The 15461-nt window shown below is 34.3% G+C and overlaps 1 pseudogene; it reads left to right on the top strand.

Moving 5' to 3' along the window:
• Nucleotides 1–4281: 4281 nt before the first annotated feature.
• Nucleotides 4282–5326, top strand: LOC120175722 (annotated as a pseudogene).
• The last annotated feature ends 10135 nt before the right edge of the window (nucleotides 5327–15461 follow it).

Raw genomic sequence — 15461 nt, 5'->3', positions numbered from 1 at the left:
AAACTGCAGACAATCGCATTTAGTATGAATCCTAAGTGAGGGATTCAAGATGAAGTGAACTGTGGAAGAAGAGAAGAAAGCAAACCATTTTCGGCTTCTTTGTAACTTTCTTGAAGCCTTTTCCTCGCAGAAGCCAGCCATTCGGAGTCAAAATTGCTTTCCTTTTGTTCTCTCTTTCTCTACGAAACCCCCAGAAAGGGTGATACGACAAATAGCATGACAAAATATATACAAATATCAACTCATCAAACTAAACCTTTTGTGCAACCGGCAACACTAAAATGGTTAAATTAAGTTGAGGTTTCCGTTGGCCTTTTTGTTAATAAAATGAAACTACACGGACATATATATATTATGGGGATTTAAACCTGGAAATTGACTAATCCTAGGAATATTGACACACATGTTTTTCCTTCTTCAGAGAGCTAAATTTTCCCACACTCCCTCAAGCTCAAGCTGGTGAATGGATATCATCCATTCCAAGCTTGCTTACTAGTCCCTGAAAAAACTTCCCAAACAATCCTTTGGTAAATATATCCGCTAGCTGATCATTAGTGAACAAAAATTGAGTGCAAATCAAGTCATTGTCAAGCTTTTCATTTATAAAATACTTGTCAACTTCAATGTGTTTCATATGTCATGTTGAACAAGATTACAATATTAATAGCTGATTTATTATCATAATAAAGAACTTAACTTTTAAATCTTCCAAGATAATTTTCAACCATAGTAACTCCCAAATCCCAAATGTCATTGCTCTAAACTCAGCTTCTGGATCTGGCCACAACATTTTTTTTTACTCCTCCAAGTCACAAGGTTAGCTCATAGGAAGGTGCAATAATCCGAGGTTGATCTTCTATCAACTATTGACCTGCATAATCTACATCTATGTAGGCTTCAAGAGTTAGTTTCTGCCTTTTCTTAAAAAAAATTCCTCTACCTGGCGTGTCATTCAAGTATTGCATAATCTGATACACAACCCTAAGATGCGATTCTTTGGGGTTGTGCATGAATTGACTTACAACATTGATCGCGTAGGCTATGTCTGGTATAGTGTATGATAAGCAGATAAGTTTTCCCACAAGTCTTTGATTGGAGCCTTTGTCAATTGTTGCGTCTTTCAGAGCATCTCCAAGCTTTTGGTTAAACCTTATATGTGTCTCTGTTAGTTGACATTCTAACTTTCATGTCTCCATCAACAAGTCTATTATGTATTTTTGTTGAGATATGAAGACCCCTTCTCAAAAATGTGTTAACTCAATGCCGAGAAATACTTTAACTTACTGAGGTTTTGACTTCAAATTCTTTCACTAGGCACTTTTTTAAATTCTTTATTCCTTCCAAATCATTGCATGTCACTATAATGTCGTCTACATAGACCAATAATACAATCACTACCCCTGAAGCTGAGTGCTTTACAAACAAGATGTGATCGCCTTGGCCCTATTTATATCCCATGTTGAGCATTACCTTAGTAAACCTTTCAAATCAAGCTCTTGGAGACTATTTTAGTCCATATATTTCCTTCTTTAGCATGCATACTATCTGTCATGTATTTGAACCGAACCCTAGTGGGACATCCATGTACACCTCTTTCTTAAGATCACCGCGTAAAAAGGCATTCTTTATGTTAAATTGATGTAATTTCCAACCATAATTGACAACCAATGAAAACAAAACTCACGATGTTCATCTTCACAACAGGAGAAAATGTCTCGAGGTAATCTATTATATACGTTTGAGTGTAGCCTTTTGTAACTAGTCGTGCTTTGTACCTCTCCAATGAACCATCTAACTTGTATTTCACTGTGAATATCCACCGACATCCCACTATCTTCTTCCCTCTTGGTAATTTCACCAAGTCCCATGTCTTATTTTTTTCATGTGCTTCCATTTCAACCTTTATAGCATTCTTCCAATTCTCATCACTTAATACCTCAAATATAGTTTCAGGAATGGAGATTGTGTTTAGGCTAGTCAGAAAGACTTTTTGCTTATGGGACAAATTCTTGTATGATATGAATAAGTATAGAGGGTGTTTTGTGCAAGCTCTAGTTCATTTTCTAATAGCAATGGAAATATCATAGTCACTTTGATCAATATTTTTAGTGGCACAATCTTTATTAGAAATAGGTTCAACAATTACTTCGCTAAGTTCACAAAAAGGGATTGAATTGGGTGATTGAACCTGCACAAGTGCCCTCTTCCTTGAATAAAACAACAATGGACGAGTAGTGTCTTGAATCACTTCTTGTGACTTGGGTGTATAAGGCTCGATCTCGAGTTGTATCAATTCAGACTGAACATTTAACTCATGTTGGTTAACAGGAAATGACTGAGTGTTAGGTTGGGCAACAGAGACATGAACTAAGGGAGACGATTGAAAATCGTGAAAATCAAGGAGAAAAAGATCATTTTCCTTATCCTTTATGAATGAAATCTACCCTAGAGAAGGACATATAAAGTAATTTTCTTCTTTTGGAAAAGTGATATCTAGCTGATACATATAATTTTCTTATAATAGCCAAAAAGGATAGATTTGATAGTTTGTGGATCAAAATTTTCCCTATTTTAGGAATGCACATGTACAAAGGCAACACAATTGAATATTTTAGGAACAAGATTATTTAATGTATTGAAATCGGTAAAGAATTTTGTTAGAATTTGCATATGACTTTGAAAATCAATAACTTTTGTAGGCAGTCTATTTATCATATGAGTAACAGTTAGAGCATCTTCCCCTACTATTGTTTAGGAACATTTTTTTAAAAACAAGAATATTCTCGTGATAGCTAAAATGTGGTCATTCTTTCGTTCAGTTACACCATTTTGTTGGGGTGTATTAACACAAAAAAATTCATGTATAATGCCACTTTTTTGGAAATATGATGAGAGGAACTGATTGAAATAGTCCTTAGCATCGTCAGACCAAAATCTTTTTATTTCAATACCAAATTATGTTTTGACCATGTTGTAAAAAATGGAAAAGATTGAACTCACATCATATTTTTTTTAGAAGAAAAATCCAAGACAAATAAGTACAATCGTCAATAAAGGAAACAACCCATCGAGCTCCAGAAATGTTTGAAATAGTGGACGGTCCCCAAATATCACTATGAATAAGAGTAAATGGAGAATATCTTATTTTATTGCTTATTAGAAAAGAAGCACATTTGTTTTTTTTTGTAAGTTCACAAACATCCCAATGAAATTTTTTTAACAGTTAATCCTTTGAACAATAAAGAAAACATAGTTTTGAGGACTCTAAATGATGGACGTCGAAGGAGGAGGTGCTGAAGTTAAATCTTGTCTTATTTATAGGGGAGGGGAGAGGGTGTTCAACAGGAGGATAGGGGAGTTTGAAATTTAAATGGAAGGTGTGCACCCTAAAATACGCCTTCCAATGTGTCGAGCGAAGGCACATCCCCGAGAGCGAGCCTTCCATCGTGGCGCCACATCAACCAAAACTCTAGAAGGCGCATTACAATGGGCACACCTTCCGTCCACATAGGTAAGGCGTTTTCCTGAAACACGTCTTATTCTCTCTATCAGAGATGGGTGCTAGATCGATAAATTTAGCCGGTTGGGTGCCTGATCGGTGTTATTACACGATTAGGGTGATTTTTAAGAAAAAATATTAGGGTTGGGGAAAGGGAGGGTCTGACTAATAAAGATGGAGAAAAGAGGGTGAAAACGCAAGTGGAAAATGGAGAAGGTGAAAGATGATATCACTGTTTTTTATAATATCTAAAACCCACGACAAATCCCACCATTTAAAAATTAATATCTAGATTTTTTTTACTAAAGGGATTAATTGCAATATAAATCCTTCCCATTTTATTCTAGTTTTAGTTTCATACTTAGGGCCTACCATTTGGTCTCCAAATCCAAAATTTTCTCAAATATCTCATCTATTAATTAAATTCATTTAGGCGTTGATGTGGGTCTACTTCAAATATTGACTTAAAGTTCCTCGGGTCATTGCAATCCGTGCCCGATCTCCAAAATACTTGTGTTTGCAAGGCAAGGCTGTCTTCCATCCGTATCCCTTACGCATCCAAAAACTATATTTTTTCCATGTGTTTATGCTGAATTCAATGTTCAAGTTGCTATGATACACAAAGTTAATGCATATTCCATGTGGCTTGTTTAATATTTCAACCAATTTCGAGGCCGGGGGGGAGACTAACCAGTAAGCATTTAGTCGGTGGATTGTCTTTCCACTTACTATTAATCGAAGAAACTTAAGCAAAAGATGATAGTTTGGTTATTGGTTTCATTATGGATATAGCAGAAATCAGCGAAAGAGAAATTTGTTCACCATGGGATGATGAACTCCAAAAACTAGTGCAAACCCTCCCTAAAGAAGAAGCTTGGACCAGTGGTTCCAATCTTATCTCTATCAAGACTTTTGGTCCTTAGTCTAAAACCTGTGATTTGTTTTCAGAGACATTTCCAAGCATCCAATTCTGATATTATCATTTCCACTTTCCCAAAATGCGGCACTACTTGGCTCAAGGCACTGGCTTTCTCAGCTTTGTACCGCCACCAATTTGCAAGGCATGAAAACCCTTTGCTCACCTCTACTCCTCACAAACTTGTCCGTTTCTTGGAGTACGATGTTTACTTGAACAACCCTTGTCCCAATCTCGAAACTCTTTCTGTTTATAAGCCAATGGCCTTTGCCACCCACCTTCCTTATGCTTCTTTGCCAACTTCCATAAGAGATTCCCACTGTAAGATCGTTTACTTATTCAGAAATCCCATGGACATATTCACTTCTGCTTGGCATTTCAATGACATGCTTCGACATGGAAGCGAAGCGTTACTATCATTTGATGAAGCTTTTGACAAGTTCTACCATGGAATCTCCGTGTGTGGACCATTTTTTTATCACGTACGTATTAGGGTACTGGAAGGCAAGTCAAGAAAACCCCAACAACATATTGTTTTTGAAATATGAAGATCTTAAGGAGGACATGAGTTGTCAGCTGAAGCATTTGGCCATGTTCCTTGGGGTTCCTTTCACGGAGGATGAAGAGAAACAAGGGGTTGTTGAAGAAATATTGAAGATTTGTATCTTTGACAAGTTGAAGTAATTAGAAGTTAACAAGAATGGCTCACACATTTTTGGGGCTCCGCATAAAGCGTTTTTCAGGAAAGGGAAAGTGGGAGATTGGAGCAACTATCTCACACCTTCCATGATTGAGCGTATGGAGAAGCTTATTCAACAGAAATTGGATGGCTCTGCTTTAACATTTAAATTCTCATCCAATTCTTCATAGGATGACAACGTTGCTTTTGCCTCATCATGGGGTGTCCTTTTTAGCTTCATGTTGAGATAAAAAGTGATGGGATAATGATATGGGAATTTTCCCATTTAGATTATTCTCGAAATTAAAGTGAAATAAATAGTTTAGTGGAAGTCGACCGGATTTTCTGATGACTTCATTAAGATGTTGAGATTGCATGGCGTCTTTCTAATGTTCCATGCATGCCTCACGCTCCTTTGCATAGGCATCACCAAAAGACGCCCTACAATCCTAACGTGTTCATAAAGTCATTGAGAAATTTCATCAATTTTCCCATGCACTATTTCTTGTTACGGAATACGACTATCGGATAGAGCAAAATCGTAACTGATAATTTGATAAAATAAAAATAAAGATAAAGAAGACAAATTTTACATGGAAAACCCCTAAATAATATAGGGTAAAAACCACGAGCAAAGGTATAAGAATTTCACTATGAGAAAATAGGAATTGCAACTTCTCTCGATCTAACAAGGAGAAAACTATGACAATTCTCTCTTGATAAAAAGGAGAAAACAACTCTCAAGAAAACTCTCTAAATTATCTAGTATTGGGAGAAAGCTAAAATGATTTGGGATGATTTTGAAGCTAAATGGGTTAGGGTATTTATAGTTGAGGCTTAAGGACCAATCTTATAAATACCCTAAAGTATAAGAACTAAATGTGCAATTTTCCCATCCCACTTTTTTCAACATTATTGTTGCCAACTTTCATTGAATCATTGCTGCCAACTATCAACCATTATTGTTGCCAACTTTCAACCACCAAAAGTTTGGTCATTAATTTCAACAAGTTGGCCACTTGATGACCACTTACTTTTCAACAATCTCCCACTTGAAGATTTGATTGGAACAATCATATCTTCACACCATTCTTTCTACCTTATACCTTCATGTTGCTTATGTTTCTGACATGCCACAAGAGGATCAACACCAAGTAAATTTATCAGCATTGATCGCCTTCGTCATGAAATCTGCTATGTTATCTTTGGTATGGATCTTCTGCATATATATTGTCTCTTCTTTCACCTTTTCACGAATGAAATGGTACTGAACTCGTATGTGTTTGTTCTTGAATGAAATGTTGGATTCTTTGCTAGATGCAAGGTGCTTTGACTATCACAAAATAGAGAGACATACTCTTGATTGTGCCCAAGCTCCTCTAATAGCATCTTCAACCAAATTGTTCTTTACTGGCTTGTGTAGTTGCTACATATTCTGCCTCTATTGTGGATGTAGCCATAACTGACTGTAATTTTGAAACCTAGCTTACAGCTCTACCAGCAACTTTGAACACATATCCTGTAGTAGATTTGCTTTTATCCAAATCCCCTGCATAGTAAGAATCGACATACCCATTGATAAGTAAGTTTGATCCTCCGTAACATAATGCAACATTTGAGGTCTTTTTGATGTATCTCAAAATCCTCTTTACTTCACTGCTAGGACTCATACTGGAGGATAATTTGAAGTTAATAGGAAGAGGGGTAGAAATTGGCATACAATCTTGCATATTGAATTGTGACAAGATCTTCTTCAAGTAATTCTTTTGCGAAATCCAAATCTTCATATTACTTCAGTCTCGGTGAATTTGCATCCCTAGAATCTTGTTTGCTAAACTCAAGTCCTTCATTTCAAATTCCCTAGCCAGTTGTGCCTTCAATTCTTCAATATGATCTTTGTTGGGTCATGCAACCAACATGTCATCCACATACAACAGCAATATAACAAAATAGTTATCACCAAACCTCTTGAAATAAGCACAAGGGTCTGCATTAAGTCTGTTGTATCCAAGGCACATAATGAGAAATCAAATCTCTTATACCAACACCTCGGTGCCTATTTTATACCGTACAGAGATTTGTTCAACCTGCAAACCAAGTTCTTCTTTTCTTTTTCTTCAAAACCTTCAGGCTGGAGCATGTAAATCTATTCTTCAAGATTTTCATGAAGAAAAGTTGTTTTAACATCTAGATGCTCCAGATGTAAGTTCAATGTAGCACACATATCCAAGACTACTCGAACTGTTAGTCAAACCATAGGAGAAAAGATTTAATTGAAATCAATACCTTCTTTTTGAGCATATCCTCTAACCACCAGTCTTGCACGATACCTCTCCACTTGATTGTCACCATTTCGCTTGATTTTGAAGACCCATTTGTTACCAATTGGCTTCCTTCCTTGTGGTAGTGACACAAGGTCCCATGTATTATTTTTGTGAAGTGCTTCAATTTCTTCTTGCATCGCAATTATCCACAGTAAAACATTTGAGTTGTTTATTACCTCCTGGAATGTTGATGCTCACCATCCTCTGTTAAAAGGCAATATGTAATATTTCCTTCTATAACATAATCTGAGTGCCAATTGGGACGTCTTCTCACACGATCTGATTGACGAGTTATTGGAGCTTCAGAACTCTCTAGTTCTTGTTCACCATATGTTGGTTCTGCTTTAGAAGAATCTCCTTGTTCAAACTTCTTTTTCACATGTATCTGTGTAGTTTCTGACTTTTCAATGCTATCATCATATTCTTTTCTTTGTAGTTTATCTTCTACAAAGATAACATCCCTACTGATGATCACTTTGCGGGCAGTGGGATCCTACAAGCGATACCCCTTTACACCATCAGCATACCCCAAGAATTAGCATTTCCTAGATTTTGGATCCAGTTTTGAAATTTCTTGGGAGTTGTACATCACGTACACAATACTTCCAAATAAATAGAGGTTTAAATAATCAGCTGGTTTACCAGTCCACATCTCCATTAGTGTCTTCAACTCTATTGCAGTTCATCGAGCTCGATTCACCAAATAACAGGCGGTATTGACTGTTTATGCCCAAAATGATTTTTTGAGGCCTGCAATACTCAACATTGCTATTGTTCTTTCTAACAAGGTTCTGTTAATCCTGTAACATCCTCAATACCGGGTTAGTGATTAAATTGTAAAGTTTCAGAATTTGGTAATTAAATTAGAATAATTGAATAGTTTAAGGAATTATATGGGAAAAATTGTTTAGGATTGAATTGATAAGAAGGACGAATTGAAGGACAAAATGGTCATTTGGCAAGTAAATAATTAAGTTGGTTATATATTAACCACGTGGAAGTGACGGAAGCAAGAACAAGGTTCTAGAGTTCTTTTCGTCTTCTTCTTCCTTCATGCGTGAGAGGCAAAGCTAAAGGTGAGGTTTCTTATTAGTTAATTTCTTGTTGAATTTAAGTTTGGGTTATGATCATTAGATGATAACTAAGCTTAAGGAAAGCTTAAGTTATCTTAAAATAAAAGGATGATGAAGTTAGGAGAGATTAAAGATTAGGAGCTATTGAATGAAATCTTGGAATAGAGTTCATAAGAAGAATTGGAAGTTGGATTTGACATGTCATCAAGTAATTAAGGAGTATGAAGTGCTAGAATTAAATTTAGAACATGTTGCAAAGTTGGTGTAATTCTTGAATTACATATGAATGATAAGAGGTTAAAGAGGTTATTATTGAGTATAAATGAGTTTTAACATGAGTAGATGAACTAAGAATATGTAAAATAATGAAATAGGAAGTGTTGAGTTGGAAATGAAGAAATTCTCGTGCATAAAATGTGAATTCTGGACTGGTGTGTATCGGTACACATTCAACGTGTACCAATACACCAAGGGTAAATTTCCAGAAATTATTCAGTGTGTACCGATACACAGGAAGTGTATCGGTACACCACTTAAAATGAAAAACATCGAATGTAAATTAGGTATCGATACATAGGTAGTGTATCGATACACACGTTAAGGAATGTACCTATACACTACAGAGTGTACCGATACCTACCTTAAATAAAAGATGAAAGTAGCTTTTCTTTTAGTTTAAGGAATAAACGATTAGGGTATATCAATTAGAATATTGATATGAATCCATGTATTATTGTGTAGATATAGAACGTAATCCCGTTCCGGAACAATCGAAGAATTAGGATCGATTCAAGCATGAAAGGCTAAGGTGAGTGCATAATATATGTACAATTTAATGGAAATAAGACTTGTGATAAGTCTATTTCCTAGATTGATTACATAGCATAATGACTATGAACATGCATACATTATATTCTTATGAAGTATGCATAAGTCACAGATGCTTATATATGATTCATTACATGTATATGATTCATATGCATGTATTCAAATACTTGTGTTATAGAAATAAAATGGATGATTATATGCATATGTGAAATGTGAAAGAAGAAAAGATATATGTGATTACAAGGGAAATGACACAAGTACATGTTTATATAAAGTATAATTTTAATGCCCATGTTATGTAATATGATAGCTCTAGGTATAATTGGCATGCCAAGAGTCGAGGGTTTCATAGGACCTTAGGGACATACTCATAGTTCCTCGGGACAAATATCAGATGCCACTCAGTAGGACTTATACAAGCTATGGTGACAGTAAATGTGCACAACCTCTATGTACTCGATTACCTTAAGTTCTCAGTATATACATATAAATCATATGAAAAGTGTGTATTGCCTTATATGTTATAGTATTAGTATTGTTTATGATGAATCATATGAAATGATATGGAATTCTGAATATTATGTTGCATGTTCATATTCAAAAAAGATGTATTATTATGAGTTTATGCCTTATTAAGTCCATGACTTAGCGTGTAAGTGGTTTACACGTAGGTACAGAAAAACAAGAAAACCAATCTTAGTAGCAGCAGAGTAGCATATCACAACTTGAAGATTAGATCAGAAGCCTTTTGCACAGTACGTTTGTTTATGTAATCTATGTGCTGGCATGTAAATAGAGTCGTACAATACTTAAGCTCTTACCAAGTTTGTAATGTTTTAAACTTAACGATGTAAATATAGTTTTGGTGTCAATAAAAGTTTAAATTTACTATGTTTTTTTTATAAATATATGAGCTTTAAAAAGCCAATGTGACACCTCGGATTCGTATTCGGGTCGAGTACGGGTTGGGGGTGTTACATATCCGCTCTGCCACTCCATTTTGTTGAGGAGTATTCACCACTGTGAACTGTCTTTTGATGCCTTCTTTCCTGCAAAAGTCATCAAATTCTTCACTTGTGTATTCTCATCAATTATTTGTTCTCAAACACTTGATCTTATTTCCAGAATCAAGTCTCACCCGTGCTTTGAAGTTTTTGAAAGTAAAAAGCACATATGGCTTCTTGTTAATAGGGTACACCCAACTTCTCCTAGAGTAGTCATCAATAAATGAGACAAAATATTTTGCTCCACCTAGGGATGTAATTGGTGCTTGCCATACGTCAGAATAAACCAATTCTAGAACACTTTTGCTTCTAAAATTTGACGTGTTGAATTTCAACTGGTGCTGCTTACTTGTTATGCAATGCTCACACAAAGTAAGTGATACATTTGTTAAGCCTGGAAGTAGCTTTTGTTCCACAAGGACTTTCATTTCTTGTTCTGACATGTGTCTAAGTTTTTGATGCAATAGCATTGTAGAATCTGAACTACATGAGGCAACAGAGGCTTCTTCTTCTAGCAAAGTCTCTCCCTTCGACATGTACAAGTTTGTTGTTATCTTTTCGCCTTTCATCACCACAAGCGCTCCACGGAACACCTTCATGATTCTTTTCTGTGTTTCAATCTTGCTTGCATTATTATCCAACAATCCATAGGATAATAAATTTTTCTTTAAGCCTTTCACGTGCCGTACATCTCGAATAACTTTAATTGTTCCATCATACATCTTTAATTTGATGGTTCCTTCGCCAACGATCTCTAAGGCATGATCATTGCAACTATACATAGATCCTCCTGAGACAGGTTCGTAATGATGGAACCATTCACTTCTTGAGGTCATGTGATATGTTTCTCCTGAATCAATGAGTCATATATCTGCAAATCTTTTTCTACCTTCCACGGTTGTTGACGCTTCACAACATAGAGCATCTCCATCATCTGAAGTGTTTGTTGTATTGCCTTGTGGATTGGGGTTTTTACTTAGACTCCAGCAATCCTTCTTCAAGTGACCCTTCTTTCCATAGTTGTAGCACTTTAAATTCTTTTTGCTTCTCGACTTCGATCTACCATGTTTGTGACTGCTGCTTTGGGCACGTTCTATTGATCTCCCTCTCATTGTTGTCAATGCTTCTGCTTTTTGCAGATTTACTTGTCTGCCTTCTTTGTTCTTGCACCGATTTTCTTCTTGTATAACAACAACTACAACGTCATCGAAGACTAGACTAGTGACATTACTGTTTGTCAAGTTGATGATGAGTTGATCATACGAATCAAGTAAACTTTGAAGTAGAAGTTCAACACGTTCTTGTTCTCATATTGTACATCTTAAGGATGTAAGCTGAGAAAATAAAGTGTTCAGTGTGTTTAAATGCTCCGTCACTGAAGTAGATTCTGGCATCCGGAGAGTGTACAATTTCCTCTTAAGGAAAATTTTATTGTGCAATGATGTGGCCTCGTACAATTTGGTTAGACGATCCCATATCTCCTTAGTTGTCTTCTTCTCCTCGATGCTTGACAATACTTCATTTGCTAATGCTAGATGAAAGTTTGCCATAGAATTCCCATCTATTTCGATCCGTTTGTTGTCATCTGTGAAATCTATCGGCCTTTCACTGATAGCTGCTAGACAATCGTCTTTCATCAGGATGACCTTCATCTTCATTTTCCACAATGAGAAATTTCTCTCATTGAACTTTTCAATATCAAATTTCGTTGACATAGCTTCTAATACGAATAGCTCACACTATTTCACTATCGTGAATAGTTCTCTGGAACCTTCAAAGAATGGGCAATATAGTATTACTTTCTTATGTTGGAGGATCCACCTTTTAGTGGCAACCACAAAGACAATAAGTAAATATTACACAATCAATTCTGACTCTTGATACCAATTGTTGCGAAATATGACTATCGGATAGAGCAAAATCGTAACTGATAATTCGATAAAATAAAAATAAAGATAAAGAAGACACAAATTTTACATGAAAAACCTCTAAATAATATAGGGTAAAAACCACGTGCAAAGGTAGAAGAATTTCACTATGAGAAAATAGGAATTACAACTTCTCTCGATCTAACAAGGAGAAAACAATAACAATTCTCTCTTGATAAAAAGGAGAAAGCAACTCTCAAGAAAACTCTCTAAATTCTCTAGTATTGGGAGAAATCTAGAATGATTTGGGATGATTTTGAAGCTAAATGGGTTAGGATATTTATAGTTGAAGCTTAAGGACTAATCTTGTAAATATCGTAAAGTACAAGAAATAAATGTGCAATTTTTCCATCCCACATTTTTCAACATTGTTGTTGCCAACTTTCATTGAATCATTGCTGCCAACTACAAACCATTATTGTTGTCAACTTTCAACCACTAATAGTTTGGTCATTAATTTCAACAAGTTGACCACTTGATGACCACTTACTTTTCAACATTCCTATCACCCTAATTAAGAATATAAAACTCTACTTGCATTATCTCACTATTTATTTCCTGGTGAGACCCATCTCACTAAAATCTCTTTTAGACCCATATACTTGAATTTGTATTTTGAGTTTCTCTTATTATCATGAAAACTAGAATGCTTTTAGTGATGTTTTCTAAATTCATGTTTTGAAAACTACATAGAAAATCATATATGAATGTGTTTGGTATGAATTTATATTATACAAGTAAAATACATTTCTCTATTTCAATTTTACAATTTATATATGATATGAATTTTTTATCTTTATTATATCAAATAATAACCTTAAAATTAATGGCGGAAACGAAGAGGCAAAGAACTCTTTCATTCAACAGAAGCTACAGCATGGTCCCTCCCACTATATATATATATATATATATATTATATATATATATATATATATATATATATATATATAACTTTGCCCTTGGCGCCGAATCGTGACAAACTCTGACCTGAAGCTGAATGGTTTGTGTGAATTATAGTTTACTGGAAGTTCTATTATACCTAAAGTTCATTTTAGTAATTAATAAAAATATATATTTTAGTTTATATACATTTGAAAATAAATGAACGTATTAGTTCAAAAACAATTAGTTTACCTGAATCAAAATATTAGGTTTATATATTCTATAGACTCCTATCAATTTATAATTTTGGATTAACTAACGGATGATCATTTATATTTTTGTTTTGTTCACTTTTAGTCATTGATTTAAAAAAAACATAGCATATGTCACTTTTGTTTTTATTTAATTAAGATGTGGTCACCCCAAGTTAACTGTCGTTAACAACAGTTAAATATTTTGATAGAATCATGCATTTGGTCTCTGTTATTTACATATTCTCTCAATTTAGTCATACTTTCAATAAATTAAAATAAATTTAATCCTCCAATCGAATGATGCCACATGTCACCATTAGATTCAAGGACTAACTTTATTTTAATTTAATATATTTATTTCCTTCAATCAAAGAGTTACATGTGTCACCCTCTGGTTGAAAGAAAATAAAGGAAAGTAAATTGGGGCAAAAAATTCAAACTTTGGTCACTTAAGAAACTAAACATGTATCCAACCATGAGGTCAAGATCATTGCTTGGTTTAAAGTAGACAACATGATATAGATATACATATTATATCTTAGTGTATAAATACTTAAATTCATAATATTTTATATATATTAACTTAAAAAATATTTTTTATATTAACTTATTAAATATATTTTATTATTAACTTAATTTAAAAATATTTTTATTTTTATTTTCTTTTAAAAAATATATATTTTATATTAAAATTTATTTAAAAGAATGACTAAATTGAGAGAATATGTAAATGAAAAGAATCAAATACCAGTTATCACATCACATGTTCTGTTAATTGTTAACAACAGTTAACCCATGATGACCATATCTTAATTAAATAAAAATGAAAGTGATCATAACTTAATTAAATAAAAACAAAAGTGACTATATCTTTTGTTTTTTTAAATCAATGACAAAAAATGAAAAAAAAAACAAAAACATAAGTGATCATCCGTGTAGTTAATCCTATAATTTAATATATATGGAAACATTATAGTAGGCTATGAGTGGCCTCGTCAAAGAAAGCTTCTCTAGTTTGAGGAGGACGATAACGATTTGTATAGTTTTTTCCTCGTTTCCCTTGAAGAGGGGTATCACCTTTGTCTTCTCGGTTCCCTAGTGGGGGTGGGGAACTGATCAAAGCAACAGATATCAATTTGGCCTTCCTCGTCAACCACCTTCCTAAGATAACTTTATATATAGAGGGTTGATCAACTCTGTATCGACTGAGACAATGTGTTTGCCATCTTCCAAGGTAACAGACATTAGGATATATCCCTTTACCACCATCATGTGGTTGAAGAATCATTATTAAATAGTTCCATCAGGCTTTAACTACTCTTGCAACCATTCCATTCATCGCGTTGATCACAGTAATTGTTGATGATATATAAATTAGGATGGTTCATCCATTTTTACTTGGGAGGAAAGTCGTGACGGATAATTTTCTTAGAGAAAATAAAGATGATGAACAATATATGAGAGAGAGAGAGATATATCTATTTGCCTGTTGTGCTCTGGAGGTTTATATGCTGACCATTAATGTGTGTAGACGATGGTTTAAGTTTATAATTACTACTCATAAGTCAATAAAGTGAATTAACTTCATTAGAAGGGATTGACAGGAGGCGCAACAATAATAAAAGTGAATATTCAATAACATGACTAAAGCCATATATATATATATATACATAATAAACTATTCTCATTCCAAATCCATTACTTAGAACATATGCGAGTCCATTACATTAAGAAAACACTAAATATTTACAATACGGTAAAGGAGAAAGAAAGAAAGAAAGAAAGAAAGAAACAATGAAAATGCTATGAAGAAAGAAACAATGAAAATGCTATGCAATTTTGATAACATTATACTGTTAGTGACAATACATTTAAACGAGACATGGAATGAACAGGAGCCTTTGTACCATGTAATGCATCATCCACAGCATCAATAAACGTTAACAAATGAAGAACATGAGCTTTATAATGTACCATGTAATGCATTATCCACATCATCAATACACGTTAACAAATGAAGAACAAGAGCTTCTTCATGCACCCTTTAACACCCTTGTAGCAATCAATCAAAGCT

Source organism: Hibiscus syriacus, unplaced genomic scaffold (assembly GCF_006381635.1).
Source record: "Hibiscus syriacus cultivar Baekdansim isolate YM2019G1 unplaced genomic scaffold, ASM638163v2 tig00112215_pilon, whole genome shotgun sequence".
Classification (NCBI taxonomy): domain Eukaryota; kingdom Viridiplantae; phylum Streptophyta; class Magnoliopsida; order Malvales; family Malvaceae; genus Hibiscus; species Hibiscus syriacus.
This window is presented reverse-complemented; position numbering and strand designations above follow the sequence as displayed.